Source organism: Bos indicus x Bos taurus, chromosome 3 (genome assembly GCF_003369695.1).
Source record: "Bos indicus x Bos taurus breed Angus x Brahman F1 hybrid chromosome 3, Bos_hybrid_MaternalHap_v2.0, whole genome shotgun sequence".
Taxonomy (NCBI): Eukaryota; Metazoa; Chordata; class Mammalia; order Artiodactyla; family Bovidae; genus Bos; species Bos indicus x Bos taurus.
The window spans coordinates 29307057-29326272 of NC_040078.1; the positions used below are offsets into that span (position 1 = coordinate 29307057).

The 19216-nt window shown below is 44.6% G+C and overlaps 1 long non-coding RNA gene across 5 annotated transcripts in view; it reads right to left on the reverse strand.

The window, feature by feature from the left end:
* Window positions 1–3841: 3841 nt before the first annotated feature.
* LOC113889347 overlaps window positions 3842–19216 on the reverse strand; it is a 71455-nt gene continuing 56080 nt past the window's right edge. For 3 of the 5 annotated variants that reach the window (XR_003510240.1, XR_003510236.1, XR_003510232.1), the window contains 2 exons: window positions 5402–5566; window positions 3842–4156 (listed from right to left, as the gene is read on the reverse strand). This is a non-coding gene — a long non-coding RNA (uncharacterized LOC113889347). Of the gene's footprint in view, window positions 4157–5401; window positions 5567–15932; window positions 16003–19216 lie in introns of all 5 variants that reach the window. The other 2 variants (XR_003510241.1, XR_003510234.1) reach the window with 1 other exon arrangement.

Consider the following 19216-nt stretch of genomic DNA (forward strand, 5'->3'; position numbering starts at 1 on the left):
CATATTTTATTTCACTATTTTCTTATGTCATTAAGTAGTGTCCAAAAAATATGATATTTAATGTATATGCAGCATACCATTATGTGCTTGTTCCACCATTTATCTTAAAACCTCCTTATTATGGACATTAAAGTTAACACCAATTTTTCACACTTAAAACTAACACTGCAATGGACATCTTTACAGAAAAATCTTTATGCTCTGTTGAGTTCTTTAGACTCTTAGCAATGGAATGATTGCATCAAAGGATAGGAACATTTTAAGGCTCTTGATATGTATTGACAAACTTCCAGAAAGGTTACACTAATTTACATTTCTTCCAACAACATAGGAAAGTGCCCTGGCGTGATCATTTTTAAAACCTTTGCTAAGTCTGTATTGATTTATTGTTTTAATTTGCATTTCCTTGATGGATATGAAGCCAACCGCTTTTTCCTGTTTACTTCATTTGCATTACTCTGGAATGCCTTTCTGCAGGGGAGTTCGGCTTGATGAAAAGCCTCAGTGGAAATACTTTTGAAGGTGCTGGAGTGATTTGGGCTGATCCCTGAAAGAGTGCCCCAACTCTAGGAGTTAACATGCAGGACACAGTCCTCTAGCCCCTTCCTGCCCCTAGATGGCACCTCCCTATCAGAGTGACTTTGGGTTTCTGCAAGATTCATTCCAAATCCTAGGAGACCCAGAGTGCTTTTTAATATTCCACAAAGAGAAAATTTCATCCCATCCGTGACCTGGCAAACAGGAGCCGTCACAGGAGCAGAGATGAATCTACAAAGAGGGGGGCGAGCTTGTCTCATTTCCCTTCGTAGTGACGGAGCGTAGTGACGGAGACTCGACTTGTTTTAAAATTAAATATTTTTTGTCACCCAGTGGAAGGAAACTGAAACCACCGTATTGTTAGCACTGGGTTTTCTTTTTTTAAAAAATGCTTCTCCCCAAAATATCTTTAGCACTTTTTATTTGGTTGGAATCCAGCTTGTCCTTTTTTATTCTGAGCACCAGAGACCCTCTGAACAGATGTTTTGGCCAAAAAAGAAGTTATCTTGGCAAATTTCTAGGGAATGGAAAAACTCCCTTTGCAAGCAGTTTATTTTGTTGCAGATGGCGTCACTCTGTCTTTATGCACGCACATTTGTATGCACGTACCACCATCACTACCACTGTATCTGTCCCCCTCAATGCGCATACGATGTCACACCCACCACACCACGCCCTTGACTGACACAGCACACATGACATTACACTCGCACTGCAGCGCACGTGCACATACACACACCCCACCACCGCCACCCGCCCTTGCACACATGCACACACCCCTTCTCCCGCCATAAGTCCTCCCAGCCAGCCCTCCGTCTTCGAGATTTTAAAGGCAAATGTGGTTCTGTGACATCCATGGAGTGCAAGTCATGTGCACTGCCCAGTCTGTGTTTCATCTTGCTCCCTTCTTGCGAGGAGGGTGGGAAAGGGGCACAGCATGTTCCAGCCAGGGCTCTGGGATGGATCAGAGGATTAATTGGAAATTAGTGAGTTGTTTGTGAGGCAATAACTTTAGTCCAGAGCAAGCCTTGCATGGAGGCCGTCTCCCTACTTTCTCGTTAATATGGCTCATGGACTCGCAATCTGGAATAAATTGAGTCTAGGACAGATGGTCACACTGAGATGATAAGAACCTTGAAGCATCCACCTTTTTAATTTCCCTCCACTTCCCTCATTTCAAGATAAAACATTTTTTAAAGTCTCAGGGGTATAAAGGAGCCATAACTGTATAGCTCTGCTAATTAATGGAAAGAGCAAATCTAATCAACTTTGATGATCAGCCTTATGGATTAACTAGTCACATTTTCATGCCTCAGCAGTCCCTCCATCCCCATCCTTTCTTCAGAGTTACTCCCCTCTCCCACTTAGCCAGAGTATCTCAGAAACCACGGGCTACTTTTAATATCTGCCTTGGAAAAATATCATTCAGAGAGCCATCTGCTGTGAACTATCCCAGCTGGGCAGTCTGGAGCCCAGACTAAATGATTTCCTGAGGATCTGTGCATTGGGATTACCCACGCCCTGCTCTATCCTTCCCATTAGTTTGGATGACTGAGAAGTATTCCCTCTCAACTAGAGGTGTCAAGGTTGAGCCACTTATGTTGAGTAAATTATTTCAACCATTAAAAATTTTCCAAATGGCAGTGGAGGTGGTAGGTCATAGTGGGTGAGATCTTGAGCTCTGGGTTCACATTTAAGACTATTTGAATCCTAACTCTACTGGGGCCTAGACCCTGAGCCTTAAGGATAATAACAGGATTATTACCCTGTAATAATGACAGGATTATTTATCCTGTAAAATGGAGAAAAACAGGATTTACTTCATAGGGTAGGTTGTTTAGTGCTCTTAGTCATACCTGACTCTGTGACCCCATGGATTGTAGCATGCCAGGCTCCTTTGTCCTCCACTATCTCCCCGAGTTTGCTCAAATCATGTACATTGAGTTGGCAATGCTTTCTAACCATCTCATTCTCTGCTGCCCCCTTCTCCTTTGCCTTCAGTTTTTCCCAGCATCAGGGTCTTCTCCAATGAGTCAGTTCTTCGCATCAGGTGGCCAAAGTACTAGAGTTTCAGCTTCAGCAGCAGCCCTCCAATGAATATTTAGAGTTGATTTCCTTTAGGATTGACTGGTTTGATCTCCTTGCAGTCCAAGGGACTCTCAAGAGTCTTTGTCAGCACCACAATTCTAAAGTACCAATTCTTTAGCACTCAGTCTTCCTTATGGTCCAACTCTCACATCTGTATGTGACTACTGGAAAACCCTTAGCTTTGACTATACAGACCTTTGTCGGCAAAATGATGTTTCTGTTTTTTAATACACTGTCTAGGCTTGTCATAGCTTTCCTTCCAAGGAGCAAGTGTCTTTGAATTTCATGGCTGCAGTCACTGACTGCAGTGATTTTGGAGCCCAGGAAAATAAAACGTCACTGCTTCCACTTTTCCCCCTTCTATTTACCATGACATGTTGGGACCATCGGGTAAGGAGAAAGGATTAAATAAGGAAGTACACAGTGCCTGGCTCAGAGCACGTGTGCAGAAAATAATGGCTGCTATTATTATGAAGCGCTCTAAGTTTCTGCAGCCAAAATAGCTAATAAATGAGCACATTATGGGAGAGCTTTTCTTGCCCTGGTGATGCCCTGGAACAGGGAACAAGGTGGGGAGATTTTAGCTGCACATTTTCAAAAAGATGAACTGTCATTTCTTAGTTGTAATGAGAGACCCATGGATCTATCCGTGTTTCCCTCTACCTGTTCCCAGTGTCTGTGGCATTAGGTCATCATAGTGAGTGACCATATGGGAATTGTGTTGCTGTCCTTCCCATAATTCCCCTAAAGAGACCCTCTTTGTCCATTTTAGCTTGTTCACCCATTTGGCAAGAGGCTTCCCTTCTGCTGTATACTGAATTGGTAAGTTATTATTATAAAAATAATACCTGATGTTTACCAATCATTCTCTCTTTCAATAGTAAAGTATTACTATTATGTACTTGGCTAAAAAGGCCTGTGCCATTGTAATTTGTAAAGGCCATAATAAAACTTAAAATAATAATAATGACATCTTGCATTTCCATGGTGCATTTATTTTTCAAGTGCATAGTATGTCAGCAAGCTGCTCCCTGACCTCCCTTGGCCAAGAAATCTGGCATTGTGCATTTTATTCTATTTAGAACCCTAAGTTTTCGGGTTACATGGTTCTTTGGAAAGCTCCGTGACGTGTGTTTTCAGGCTCAGGCGACAGCCACACCAGCCAGAGCTGGCAAACAGGAGGGGGCTGTTTTTCTGCAAACATGTGTCTCTGACCCCAAAGAGGCAGCTTCTTTATTACGGCCATTTATTATTTACAAAGCACTGCAGGTGTACACGGCATTTTATGAGACACAAAGACAAGGTCCCTGCCCCATGCACCGAGAGGTTTTATCCAGCGTTTCATCTGTCTGAGCTGAGCTGTGGGAACGCAAAGCAAGCAGGGCTGAAGGGCTCAGCGTGGTGTCTCAGATGTCAGGGTGGAACGAAGAATTTCTGATGAGGAATTGTAAGTGGGGAAAGTGAGATGTGTCAAACTCGAAGCATTATTTCAGGGTCCAGAGGAGGCTTAGCGATGTCCTGTGTTTCAGTCCTGGGAAGAGAAATTACCACGTGTGTGCCTTGGTACAGCCAGGGGAGGAATAAGTTGAAAGACTACAGAGACAAATGCTCCATGGGTCCCCGAGCCTTGCCTATCAGTCCAAACCTCCCCGCCCCCTACTGTCCCACAGGTTGTCTTGTTTTCCTCTGTTTGGTTTCTTGCGGGTGATCATGACAGGAGCATAAGTCAGTTTTTTAAAAGTGTATTGTTAATTCACTAACAGACTCATTTTCCTCCTCTAGAAGGGTGAATTTCAGAGTGTTCAGACCCCAAGTCTTCAGCCACCCACTGCCATTGTTCTATGACTTTTGTTCTGTCTGTATCTGCCCTAGTGGTATGTAGCCATCACCTGCCTGCATCTTCCTTCCATGCACCAGCAGATACAGTCACGGAACAGGCTGTGGCCTGAAAAGATGAACAAAAGCCCCGTCCCTGCCCCCAGAAGCCATAGACTAGCAGGACCAAGCGTGTGAAAAAAGCAGTGAGGTTGGGGCCAAAGCTGCCCTCTCCTGTGGGAGGAGACAGAGGGTTGGCTCTGCGAGCACAGATTCCTTCAGAGCTTTCAATCATTTATTTAGAGACATTCCTGGGTTCCCACCCTCTGGAACAAGGACTCAAATTCTAGGAAGGCTCAGAGATGTAGACTTGCCCTGGGCTCGGGAGAAACCTGATCACGTCCCTGGCACAGGATTCTTCCTGCTCAGAGCTCAGGGCTTAGTCCAATACCAGGCAAGTTTTGCAGCCAGAGACAGATATAAATTTGGCTGAGCAGCACTAGTGAAAGCAAAATAGATTCTGTAATGTGCCGAATATGCACCAGATGGCTCTGCTTCCTACCAGCGCTGTAAGGCTGGTGAACAAAGCCTACTGCCCTCCATCACCACCAGCAGCAGTCTCATCACCATCACCATCACCATCAAATCTTAGTCCAAGTCCTCTGATATCTGGCGTTCTGCAGGGCATTCCACGTCTAGATGTTTAGTGAAGAATATTTCCTACCTCCTTCCCCTCTTTTCCTCCCTCAGTGGTGCTTGTAGTCTGGGTTACCCATTTCCTCTGCAATCTTCCTCTCTCCCCTTGCCTCTCCATTTCCTACCACCACTGGTACCCTGTTCCTTCTTCATATTCCCTTCCACTTTCCAAGCCTGTGTCTCGCATACCTCTGGCATAAAAATCACTAGGGAGCATGTGCAGGTTTCTGAGAGCCTCCCCAAGATAATTCAGAGTGTCACTTACATTGTAATAAGTTTCTTGTGTGATTCTTAAATGTTGCTCCATACTCTTCATTTCCAACAAGAGCCAAACGCTTATTCTTCTAGCTTCCCAGTTTAGAGGGGCACAGACCAGAAGCCGCCTCTAGAAGGCTGACACCAACAGTGTTGTGCCAGAGCCAGCCTGTACCTGATGGCAAGAGCAACATTTTCAGGATATTTGTAAGCTGGTTGTTAAAACATTGGGAGTTTGAAATCACCCATGAGGGGAGTATTTATACCATAGAAATCATCAAACACTCTGAATCAAGCCCCCCTCTCTTGAGGATCAGTTTACATGCCACCAGAGACTGAGTTATCATCCAGCCCACTACTGCGATTTGCAGATGAAAGCATTAAGCTCAGAAAGGCAAAAGGATCTATCCAAGGTCTTCTGACAAGTGAAGATGCAATGAGCTAGAATCTAAGCCTCCTAGTCCCAGCCCTGGTCACATGAGAGCCCTGTTCCTTTTTTATAATCACTTTGCCTCTGTTCAGAGATTGGTTTGTAAGAATTCCTACCTAGAGTTCCCATGAGTGTTTGCACTCTGAGTTGGTTGCGGTTCTTTGATTGCAAGCCACAGATTTCAACTTCTAAACAGAAGAGAAATTCAGCTGAAGAGTCTCACTGAGTTCACAGGATTGAAAGGAAAGCTGGAAAGGCAGGCTTGCAGAGGACCAAGCAAGTACAGCTCAGGATTCCATGGAGCAGGGACTGATGGACATGTCGCCCGAGGGAGAAGTTGCCTGGTTGAACCAGCTCCAAACTTTTCTTTCCAGCCTTGCTTCACTTAGCTCAACGTACAAAGTCCTTGAAGAGTGTCTGATTGTCCTTGGGGCCATTGCCTACCTTTTAGCCCAGGGTTGGACAGGGCACCTTAATTGACACAAAACTATACACGACGGGTGAGATAATTCCCCCAAAGAAATCAGGCACCATTGCAATTAGAGGAGGAGACTGATCCTGGGTAGCCAAAACCCTAAGTGCCCTCTAGGCATTTCTACTAGACCATGACCTCGGGGAAGCGGAGCTCAAGATCTCCTCTTGTTACCAACACCCCGTGTGGCACCTTATGCCCTGGGCATACTCTGCCTGCAGCTTGGTGCTAGGATTGGGAAACCTGGCTTGAGGATTCTAATGATTAAACAATGTTTCCAGTCACCTTCTGTTCAACAACCCCACCCCTGCACCCGCCGTACCCTCTCTTATTATATCAACAGCCATGTAAATGCTAATAGGAATCCCTCACTGGAATCTCCAGACCCACAGTCTGGTTTCCCATTGAACATATCAACATTGGAAGCATTTTCCAGCTTTCCCCCCATTCCTGAGGCCACTGCCTTGATTCTGCATCATTTTCACTTAGCTTTTGCAGAGATCAGCAAAAGATATGCTCTCTTTCTTCATCCTCATTTTTCAGTCCTACCCTATCTACCCTCTATGTTGCACCAGTTTACTTCTTAAAAACAAGCAGGTTTTATCAACTCCCATCCTTACATGACACTCAATGAGTCCTTTTTCTTAAAAATAAAGTTCATATTCCCTACCTGCCAACAAGGCTTTTCATGGTCCCGATCCTAATCTCTTAGCCCACCTACCCCTTGCCGCTGATACACAGCCTTCACCTCCCTACAAGGAACTCTCAGCAGACATACCAAGCCTTCTACCTCCATGCCTTTTTACACACCTTTTCTCTAGGTGCCTCCCCTGGCTCCCCTCAGAATCTTTTCCCAGAAAGCTCTTACTCATCCTTTACAACCCAGAGGATAAGACAGAAGATGTGAGCAGAATGATAATGTGTCAGATGGATGGGAGAGCTGGAGATTGCCTTGGTGAAGATTTTGCTGACCTGGCTGGGAAAGATTTGACTTTTCTGTCCTCTGTGGTTCTGCAACTCTTTGTTCATAAAGTTTATAAGACACTCCATTTAAAAAAAGTTTTTACTGGCATATAGTTGATTTACAGTGCTGTGTTAGTTTTGGTGTGCAGCAAAGTGATTCAGTTATACATACACATATATCCACCCTTAAAAAAAAATAATTATTTTATTTACCTGTTTATATTTGGCTACACTGGGTCTCTGTTGCCCAGGCTTTCTCTAGTTGCAGCAGGTGAGAGCTGCTTTCTTCATCAGAGTGTGCGGGCTTCTCGTTGTGCTAGCTTCTCTTGTTTCGGAGCAAGAGCTCAGTTGTTCCCACACCATGTGGGATATTCCTGGACCAGGGATCAGACCCATGTCCCTTGTATTGGCAGGCAGATTCTTGTCCACTGCACCACCAGGGAAGTCCTGTCCACTCTTTTTTAGATTCTTTTCCCATATAGGCCATTATAGAGCACCGAGAAGAGTTCCCCATACTGTACAGTAGGTCCTTATTAGTAATCTTTTTTATATGTAGTAAAGTGTATATGTCAATTACCATCTCCCAGTTTAACCTTCCTCCACTCTTTCCCTCTTGGTAACCAAAAGTTTGTTCTCTATATCTGTGACTATATTTCTGTTTTGTAAATAAATTCATTTGTACCATGGTTTTGGATTCCATATATAAGTGACATCATATGATATTTGCCTTTCTCTGTCTGACTTACTTCAGTCGGTATGACAATCTGTAGGTCCATCCATTAAAACACTCCACTTTAATGTATGCATTTATGTGTATCTTTTTCACCTCATCATGGACATTTATCAATCTTTTTATTAAAAAAAAACTTTTTTTAAAACTGAAGAATAATTGCTTTACAGAATCATGTTGGTTTCTGCCAAACATCAACATGAATTTTTTTTTTTCCACCCAAGACGTTTCACACTTTTCCTTTGTTTGAGGAATTCACTGTTTTATGAATCCCCACATCCCGTCGTGAAGGCACATACTCACTTTGTCAGCCTCCCTTGCAGCTATGGCGCAGCATGTGACCTGACCACCAAGCGCGAGTGCCCATCCAGGACCTCGAATCAGAAGCTAGTGCTGTGAAGCATCAAGCACCAGACGGGATACGTTTTGACAAAGGTAGCCTGTATGCAATGCAGTCTCAGAGGGAGTGGCTGAAGATCCTGGAGAGAGAGCGTCTGAGGTCGTGCACCAGCAATGTCCCCAGTTCAGCCAACAGGGGGGACCAGTGGTATCTCCTCTAGGCAGTTCCACAAACTGTTCTGGAATGTAGATCCCCAGAGATTTTGTGATCTAACTGATATTCTTCAGTAAGTAAATTCATTTTCTGCTTAAAGTAGTCAGAGTTGGTTCCTGATGTTTTGCAACTAGGAATTTTGACCTTTTAGTCTTAAAAAATGTTGAAGAGCAGAGACTACTGCTTGTTTATTTCTTTATTCTCAGCATAGTACCTAGAACCAAGTGGCTTCTGTAAGCATGTTTGTTGAATGAACAACTGAGTTATCTCGGAGGAGGTTACTTATCCACAGTGCTTGACTTTAATAGCTCCAGGCTGGAGTTTCAGAGCTGAACATAATGTTTATGTTACTTGCTTCAGAAATCTGGTTTCTGCAATCTATTTCAAGGAGCGCAGAACTGCTAAGAGAGAAATGTTGAACAATCTATTCCATTACTTTAACTTTTATGTAGAATTCCTTTTTTGCTTGACTGTTCCATAAAATTCTTAGTCTCAGAATTTCATTTGACTTTTTTGAACTCCACTGTGTTCCTGCATTCTCCTTTATTGTTTCTTCCTCACACAGATTAATGGAAAAATTAGATAAATTTCCTTGCCTAAAATGTGAAACCATTTTTCAGATACTATATAGGCCACCTGTATGCTATCTTATTATAAGGCCCTGTAAATGATTTCCTCTTTTGATAGCTTACCAGGCCAGTGGCAAAGAAGAATGCTGGAGGCCTTTGATTTCTTAAGGCCTTTGAGAGAGTCTGACTTTATCTCCCCAAGGACAAAATAGAAAATGTGGGCTGAATGATAATGCATTAGGGACATGGTTGAGGTAAAAATGCCTGGCTGTCCGCCAAGTTCCCATCTCCCCTCTTTGTAGTAAGAGGAGTGGAGGGGGCCCCATCTGCTCAGTTGTATGGCGTTTCCCACCTTCCATGCAGGCAAGTTGGCTCCCAGGTGGTGCTAGTGGTAAAGAATCTGCCTGCTAATGCAGGAGACACGGGTTCGATCTGATCCTTGGGTTGGAAACATCCTCTGGAGAAGGAAATGGCAACCCTCCAGTCTTCTTGCCTGCAAAATTCCATGGACAGAGGAGCCTTGTGGGCTACAGTCCTTGGGGTTGCAAAGCGTCAGACATGACTGAGCACGCACACATGCACGTGCAGGCAGGTGCCCACTGTGTCTGTGTTCTCCCCACTGGCACATGAGCAGAAGTGACGTTTGCCACTTCTGGGCCTGGCCCCCATAATCTCTCTCCTTCCTTCAAATTCTTCCCCTTCCTGTTGGCTGGATTGGTGACCAGCAGAGCAACTGAAACCACGTGTTAAAGATGGAGGAACTGCCCTCAGCCTGGGTCCTTAAGTGACAGTGGGAGGATGGCTTTCTGCCCAAGTGGGATCTCCACCGATGGTTATGTGAGAGAAAAAGAAACTTGAATGGCCGTTGCGCCTCTGAATTGTTGCAGGAACTCTTAATACTGGACTCACTTTCCCCTAGTGCACCGCATTAGCTGGTTTGACAACCACATCCAAAGAAGAGAGACCAACGCATCAACATGAACTTGGAAAGAGAACGCCAGAGACAGGCCACAGGATTCTGTCTTAGATGCTGTCACAGGTTATTTTAAGCAATAATTCAGACAAAGCAGTGGAAGTCATACTTATCAGATTTAAAGATGACACAATATGGAGAGGGATAGCTGCTCAAATTCAGAAAGAGCTCAAGAAGCTAAAAATAACAGGTGATATTTTCTAAGCACTTAGTGCAAGCCAGGCTCTGGGTTAAATGCTTTCCATAAATGATCTTGTTTGATGCTTATGATAACCCTATGATGTAGGACTTTTATCTCCCTTTTCAAGATGGGAACACAGAAACTTTGAGATATGAAGTACAGAGCTGGTAATAAGAGCACTGGGTTTTGAACCTGTACTCTGTGGTCCTAACCTCTATGCTGAAGGTGGCCTGTGTCCAGGATTGACTGGGACAGTCCTGGTTATGCCTGCCATCTCAATATGATTATTTTTACACACACATATGTAGTGTAATTTTATTTATTTTTATTGTATTTATTTATTGTTAACATTTATTTATTTATTTTTGGGTGTGCTGGGTCTTCATTGCTGTGAAGGTTTTTCTCTAGTTGCAGAGTGTGGGCTTCTCATTGCAATGGCTTTTCTTTTTGCAGAACACAAACTCCAGGGCACGCAGGCTGCAGCAGTTGCAGCACTCAGGCCTAGAGTACAGGCTCAATAGTTGTGCAGCACAGGCCTAGGCACTGTGTGGCATGTGGGATCCTCCCAGACCAGGGATCAAACCCAGGTCTCCCGAATTAGCAGACAGACTCTCTACTGAGCCACCAGGGAAGCCCTGTTTATTTTTTTTTATTGGAGTGTAATCGCTTTACGCTGTTTTGTTAGTTTCTGCTGTACAATGAAGTGAATCGGTTGTTTGTATATTTCCTCCTTTTTGGACCTTCCTTCCACCTCCCCCCACCCAGTCCCACTCACCTAGGTCATCACAGAGCATGGAGCTGAGCTCCCTGTGCTTTAATATGGTTATTAATAGCAATAATAGCACCCCCTTTGCTCTCAAAATTTCTTGATGTGGATGATGATTTATATGGTCACATTTGTGATTCTGCCCAGTCTGAAACTGACAAGATAAGACTAAGGAGAAATCAATATAGAGTTCCATATATCAAACCTTCAAATATGGAAAATTCATTGATTTTTTTCCTGATAATATAATATTGAACCAATAGTACGATGAGGCTGTCAAAATGACACTGGAAACTTGATGTCATTATTAATAAATGTGGTGAGTCCAGAAGAAGGTGTGTGTGTGTATGCTAAGTTACTTAAGTCATGTCCAGCTCTTTGAAACCCTAAGGACTGTAGCCTGCCAGGCTTTTCTGTCCATGGGATTCTCCAGGCAAGACTGCTGGAGTGGGTTGCTATGCTCTCCTCCAGGGTATCTTCCCAACCCAGGGATCAAACCCAAGTGTCTTATGTCTCGTGCATTGGCAGGTGGGCTCTTTACCACTAGTGCCACGTGGGAAGCCAAGAAGAAGTTACAGGATGGTTCTATTGTACTTGGTGCTGGACAGGCCATATCTAGAGTGTTGAGATCTCTTCAAGGAGCTGTATTTTTGCAGAGCCAACCACACATTGGAGCACATTCAGAAGGTGATGTGCTAGTACAGTATCAGGAGGCTAAATCACAGGAGGACTGGGTGAGGGCACAAGGGATGCTGTGCCTGGAGTCAAGCAGACTGCAGGGACATGCGAGCTGTCCTCATATATCCCAGTGGCTGCCATGTGTGGAAGGGAACAGGCTGATGCCAGCGACTCCAGATGGCAGATCCAGGACTAGGTGGAATGACAAGAAAACAGATTCCAGCTCAATTTCAGGAAGAACTTTCTAACAATCTGAGCTGTCTGACAACATGCCTGCTTTGCAAAGGATGGAGCAGCCGGTCCCTGATGTGTTCAAGCCAAGGCATGCTAGACCCCTACCCTGGGAGGGGGTTGAAATAAATGACCTATGTTTCTTTCTCAAATTCTGTGATTCCAACAACAGGAGTAGAAATAGACTGCTTACACTGACAGGGCACAGAATTCATTTGGAGTGTGAGTAGAGGAACCGATCACAGCCTGGATTTTTTTTTTTTTTATTCAAGGCAAGTAGACTGTACCATAAATCTGTGCTTTGAGTGGCCCATGGTCCCTAACCAGCTCTGAGGTATTAGACCTGCTAAGCCAAGTTGGGGGCTTGAATGAAGCTAATCAGGGATGATTCTGTAAGTGGGACCAGGAGTTGGGGATTGTATCTCAGTCAGACAGAACACTGCTGCGTCTGCAGGGCCTGGGAGGCTGAGGGAGAGATGTCTGACCAGCCCTCGAGTAGGAATAGGGGAGAAAGAGGTAGATCCAACCTTTCCAGCTACCAGAGTACAGAGGGTTGAGTGCTTCCAGGGCCTGCCTGTACCAGGCTGGGGGCACAGAACTGCCAGTCCTCTGATTACTTACCCAGATCAAACTTTGATCAGAAGACTGGATGTGAGATGGTGGTCATAAGGCAGAATTTGAAATTAGCATGTTCCTTAGTTGCAAGTAGCAACAAGTAAACAACCCTCAGCTAGTTTAGGCTTCTCTGTGGCTCAGACAGTAAAGAACCTGCCTGAAATGCAGGAGACCCAGCTTCGATCCCTGGGTCAGGAAGATTCCCTGGAGAAGGAAATGGCAACCCACTCCAATGTTCTTGCCTGGAGAATCCCATAGACAGAGAAGGCAGACTACAGTCCATGGGGTCGCAAAGAGTCGGACACGACTGACATTTTCATTTGCACTTTTGAGCTAGTTTAAATACAAAGGGAATTTATTGGTCTGTGTAACTGACAAGTCTCAAAGTAACTCTGCTGCTGCTGCTGCTAAGTCGCTTCAGTCGTGTCCGACTCTGTGCAACCCCATAGATGGCAGCCCACTAGGCTCCTCCGTCCCTGGGATTCTCCAGGCAAGCATACTGGAGGGGGTTGCCATGTCCTTCTCCAATGCATGAAAGTAACTCTAGGTTCAGGCAATGCTTGATCCACGGGCTCAAATAACATGACCAGGACTTTGTCTTTTTCTCTCCATTTCCTAGCTCTGCTTTGCTCCATTGTCGGCCATACTCGTCCACCCTAAGCCTCACCCCCAGTCCTGGGTGACTTCCAGTATCTGAGGAGTCTACATGTGCAGTAGGGGAGAAAGGACAGGTACATCATTTCCAGGGGAAGCTCTGAGGTTCAACCTGACTGGACCTAAATCACATGTCACCCAAGTCAATCACTGTGATAGGGAGAATGGAGATAGAGGAGGCTGGTTAATTTAAGCTCCACAACTGGAGCTGGGCATTGGTGTCAATCTCACATGAAGCACATGGCTGAAATGGGGAGGAAGGACATATCCCAAAGAAAATTTGATAAACTGTTTCTTGGAGGAGAGTGAATAAATGGTAGGCTGCAAAGAGATTCCCAAGAGGTATGGTCATTGATCTCAGTGAGCCTCTGCAGAAATACCAGGTAATTGTGAACCCAAGGTGGTAGTTCCCTACTGTAGAGGAAATCTCGGTTGCCAGTAGAGCAGAGAGATATCTAGGCAGGGCGTGAGGTGGTTAAAGAAGCCCTCCTGGAAGAAGTGGCATTTGCACTGAGACCAGAAGCATGAATGGGCATTAATCAGGCAATAAGAGGGTAAGATTGGTCTAGATAGAGGCACAAGCCTGACTTGAGCCAGTAGGTGAGACATGACAAGCTCAGGGACTGAAAGGAACTCCGTGTGGTAGGACCAGGAAATGATGGGAGGCAGGTACTCGAGAAGTGGGGTGGAAACGGAGGGGCGGGAGCCTTGTTTGTTCATAAGGCTGTGGCCAGCAGCAGCAGTGCAGCTTGAGCACTCTGCACTGGGGGACAGTCCTGACTTATCCTCACCCTGTCCCTAGTGGACAGCACAGAGCCATGAGGAAAGAGGGTAAATGTGGGTGAGGAGGGCAGAGACCCTGAGCCGCACAAGTCTCAGCCGGGACTCTGAGTTGCTCCAAGCTAAATGTCACAGTTTTGTTCCAAACTGGCTTGAGAGTAAATAAATGTTCTATTAAAGTATAGAAAGGGGTAGGCACTGCATTAATGTTTTTCACTGGATCTTGCCGTATAAGATAGGGTGCTTTAGCACAGGTTCTTATCCCAGGCTGTTCACCAGGATTTCCCAGGGAGAAGCTTTAGAAACAGTCTCATAGTGATTGCGGTCCTATTAATACAGGGCCTGGACTTTGCTCAAACTCCACTGAATTGGTGATGCCATCTGAACATCTCATCTTCTGTCATGCCCTTCTCCTCCTGCCTTCAATCTTTCCCAGCATCAGGCTCTTTTCCAGTGAGTGGTCCTGCAGGTACCTTGGCAGCTGCTGCCCGGTTGCTGGGGAGAGAGTACACCTCAGTAGTGAGTGTGGACTGTGGAATCAAATAGCCCTAGGTTCAGATCTCAGCTCTTCTTTTTACTGTGTAGCTGCTGGTAAATTTCCTCCTCTGTAAAACGAGGGTAATGATGATATGCAGATTAAATAAAATTATGTTTGTAAATTTTCAAGAATATAATAACTCCAAAATGGAAAATATTACTATTACTGTGTCAGAAACTATTTCACCTTCACACATTTAAATAGCATTCATTCATTTATTCTGGCACCATTTACTGAGAATCCCTTAAATCCAAGGCACTGGGAATATAGTAATGAACAAAATAGACAAAAGTCCCTGCTTTCACGGCTCCTGGGCTTCCCAGGTGGTTCAGTGTTAAAGTATTCACCTGCCACTGCAGGAGACACAGGAGATTTGGGTTTGATGCCTGGCTCGGGGAGAGTCCCTGGAGGAGGAAATGGCAACTCACTCCACTATTCTTGCCTGGGAAATCCTATGGGCAGAAGAGCCTAACGGGCAGAAGTCCATGAGGTCAAAAAGAGTCGGATGAGACTGAGCACGCACGCCCACATATAGCTAATCAAAAGTGTGAGAGTTGCAAAAGAATCATGATGAATTCTCCCATTATTATTATTTTATTTATTTAAATTATTTATTTATTTATTTGTTGACCATGTTGGGTCTTAGTTGCAGCATGCAGGATCTTTGCTGAGGTACGTGAGCTCTCCCTTGGGGGAGGTGCGGGCTTCCCTTTAGTTGTGGCAGGCAGATTCAGTTGCTGCGTGGCATATGGGATCTTAGCTCCCCAGCCAGGATTGAACCCACATCCCCTGCACTGGAAGATGGATTCCTAACCACTGGACCACCAGGAAGTCCCTCGATGAGTTCTCCTCTCAACTAAGTCACAGCTCACTCATATCTTCAGTCAAATGTCGTCTTCTCATTGAGGGTCTTCTCAAGCACCTTTAGAAAACGGCACCCCCACCTCCACAGTCCTCTGCTCTCTTGTCACCATCTGACACAGTATACATTTCATTTGCTTATTTTATTACCTGTCTCTCCCATACCCCACCAGCTCTAAAGTGTAGGTTCCACACAAGCAGGAATTTTCAGCTATTTGAATCACCACTGTATTCCCAGAGACTAAAAGCACATATCATGCCTGGAGCATAGTAGGTGCTCCAAAAATCCCTGTTTGCACATTTACTGCTGTGCCTGAGCAGGGAAGGTAGGCATGAAAGGAATGACTCGAGTTGGCTGGAGACTCTAGTATTCTGTTCAGCAGAACTCTGCTTACACGAAGAACAAAGAGAATCAATCAAAGCAAACACGGTGTCTGGAAGGCAGTGAGAATTCCAGAACACAGAACATGCACAGCGAGAGAGGATGTGTGAAAGATGAGGAATGAAAGGGAAGTCTAGAGAAGCAAGATTTGAGGGCAGAACTCACCCACCACACTGAACAAAGCTCCCCTTTGTTGCAAGCTGTCCTGGCACCTCGGGCCCCCACGCCACGTCCCCTGCAGATGAATGTAATCAGACCCAAGAGTTACTCTGCTGGCTGAGTGAGTGTGTATATCGGGTTGTAGCATCTAATGCAGCTCTGAACTGTCTACCATGCTCTGTGGTATTTGTACATTATGTAAGCTCTCTTCTCCCAGTTTTGCATAAGAAAAAAACAGCTCTTACTTTTCTGAAGCAGTGTTAGGAGAGAAGGGAAAGGAGTTAGATGTAATGCATGTCCCCGTGGTGAAGCTAGGACACAGAGTTTCAGACCCTTGATCTTTGATCTATAGACTGAGCACCATTACATTTGCAGGGAGGATCATACAGAATTTCCAACATTCACAATTCTGGTAAACTTTTCTTTAGGCTCCTTTGAAACCTTCTTTCCCCATCCCACAGCATCTGCCTCAGGATGGGCTGTTGCCAGCCTATAAAGTATGTAAATTCTAAATGGATAACCCTTCTGTGTGGACATACTCCACCAGCATTTGGCTTAGTAGAAAGATGCCCCTTTTGTGCAAAGACATCCCTTCCTGCAGGACTGGAATTCAGCCCTCCTTGCCTCCTTGGCTGGGCACCTTGGCACAGTGTATAAGCTCATATCCATTTTCAGTGGCTCAGTCTTAAGTTCTTCCCTGCCCTCATCTATAAATGTGAAATGCTTAATGAGTAAACTCTAAACCATCTGAAGCCAAGGGAGGATGATGAATACGATTGTTCAAGAAGTGACCTAGAATCTCTGTTTCTTTCCCAATGGGGAGAATCAGTCAGAACCAGGCCAGAAGTAATCCTTGATACCAAGAATTCCAGTTCCCAGCCCGGCCCACCATAGAAGAAGCTGAGCAGAGACAAGCCGAACATGATGATGGAGTCAAAGGGCACATTGCAAGTGGAGAAAGGAGTCATTTTTGGGTTACAAATAAGCGAAAGTAGGCATTTGGCAGAATAGATTGGAAAAGGCACTCTCCCTGGATATCAATTGATATGGCCTTTGTTATTTAAAATCTGAGCTTTGAGAGGTTATAGATACGAATATTGAGAATTCTCTCCAATTAATAACAAGAGCTTTGATGTAAGAAACAGTTCCGTGAACCTGGGCCATTATGGATCAAGAATCAAGTGGAATAGAAGAAGCAGATCAGCTAGACCTAGATTCCATAACATCAGTGGACTCACCAATTCCTTACTTTGGTAGGAGCAAAAGTCAGAACCCCATTGCAGTTTTCCCCAAGTTAACAGTACACTAAATTTTAGGTAGCTCTTACTACAGAATGTGAGACTCAGCCATTCTCAATTATCCTTGGTTTAATCTTTATTGAAGTCTAAATTAAAGAACACCTCCAAGTATTTTCCTAGATGGAATCCATCTGGGAGAAGAGCCCCCGCTAACCACTGCTGGCAGGATCCTGGTATCCTGAGCAGGCAGGGCAGGGGACACAGGCCCCTTCGGGGGACACCGCTTGAGTCAGCCCTCGCCCGGTCAGGAAGGGCTGCACATTGAAGTGACATGATGCATGGCTGCTGGCCAGGCTGGCTTTCATGTAGCCATCTGTGTGACAAAGTTTCCATTGAGCTGCCTCTGTGCACATCACCTCACGATATCGATAACCCAGCACATTCCTGCACAAGCCTGGTGGCTAGCCTGGAGGGATCCCCGGGAGCTCCAGTGTTGCTATGAGCCAGCTCCGCGTGGCAGGCCTGTCTTTGCCCGTCTCGACCCTCTGGGAGCTGTGGGGGTTAGGGTTGGAAGAGGGCAGGGATTAATAAAATTTAGGTAAGAACTAATTTGTTTCAAGAATGAAATAATGCCAGTGGTAGTAACAGGGATGGATCTAGAGATTATTATAGTAAGTGAAATGTCCAAAAGAGAAAGACAAATACTGTATGATATCACTTATATGTGGAAGCTAAAATACAACACAACTGAACTTATTTTCAAAACAGAGACAGACTCACAGACCTAGAAAACAAACTTGTTGTTACCAAAGGGGAAAGGGGGTGGAGCTGGGATTAGCAGATACAAACTGCTATATGTAAAACAGATAAACAGCAAGGTCCTACTGTAGAGCACAGGGAACCACATACAATATCCTATAATAAACCATGATGGAGAAGACTGCGAAGAAGAATATGTAAATACGTGTACAACTGAATCACTTTGCTGTACACAGAGACTAACACAACACTAAATCTACCACACTTCAATTGGAGAAAAAAAAAAAGAGTAAATAGAACAAGCTTAAGGCCGAACCGACGTACATGCCGCAGTTTTACTGGTAAGATTTGTCTGTCTTCTCGCCCTTCTTTCAATGCCTTGCCCCTGCCTCCTCCAGTTAGTCAATAGTGTTCCCCTTCATTGCCACAAACTACCTTTTGACAACTCAGAACTCAAGGCCTTGGCCTAGTTACCATCATCGGGTTCTATGCTTTCAAACTATTCTTTATCTCCGTTCCATTTTCTTTCGCTAGATGTGGGGAAAGCAATCTGATTAACTCTAAAACACACACCACTGATTGGAGAGGTTTTATTTTAATTAGTCATAGGCACTCTTTCCCTGCCAGCAGCATGAAGGGCTTTTGTGACAGCTGTGGCAACACTTTAATACTTTGTACAATGCTGGATATGACACAGCTGCATTGTTTTGGGTGTTTTTGTGTATTATTGAAAATAATCCTTTTGTAGACGACAACTGCAGCTTGGCTCTCACCAGTCCTTCCCTTCCTCTCCCCTCTTCTTCCTACTTCTGAATGTTCTGTTTTTGAAATTAATTTCTCCATGTAGATTTTTCTTTTGACATTTATTCTGCCCAAGAAGGGATCACTGTCACTTTTGACTTCCAAAGGTTACTGGGACTTCATTCTGGGACCAATTACTGCCTCCTCATCCTTGCTTTTTTTGTTTGTTTGTTTCAAATGACTGAACTACTCAGCCCTAGTTTTGTCTCTTTCTTTTTTAAAAAAGCTTTAAAAATGGCGTAGAAAGATAAAATTTACCGTCTTAACCATTTTTAAATACACAGTTCACTACCGTCAACTATATTCAGGTTGTGTTCTGGTAACTTTTCCATCTTATAGCATCAAAACTCTATGTTTCATTCCCTGTTCCCCTTGCTCCGATCCCTGCAGCTCTCATTCCACTTTCTGTTTCTATGAGCTTGACCTCATGTAAGTGGGTTGGGAAGATTCCCTGGAGAAAGGAACGGCTACTGACTTCAGTATTCTGGCCTG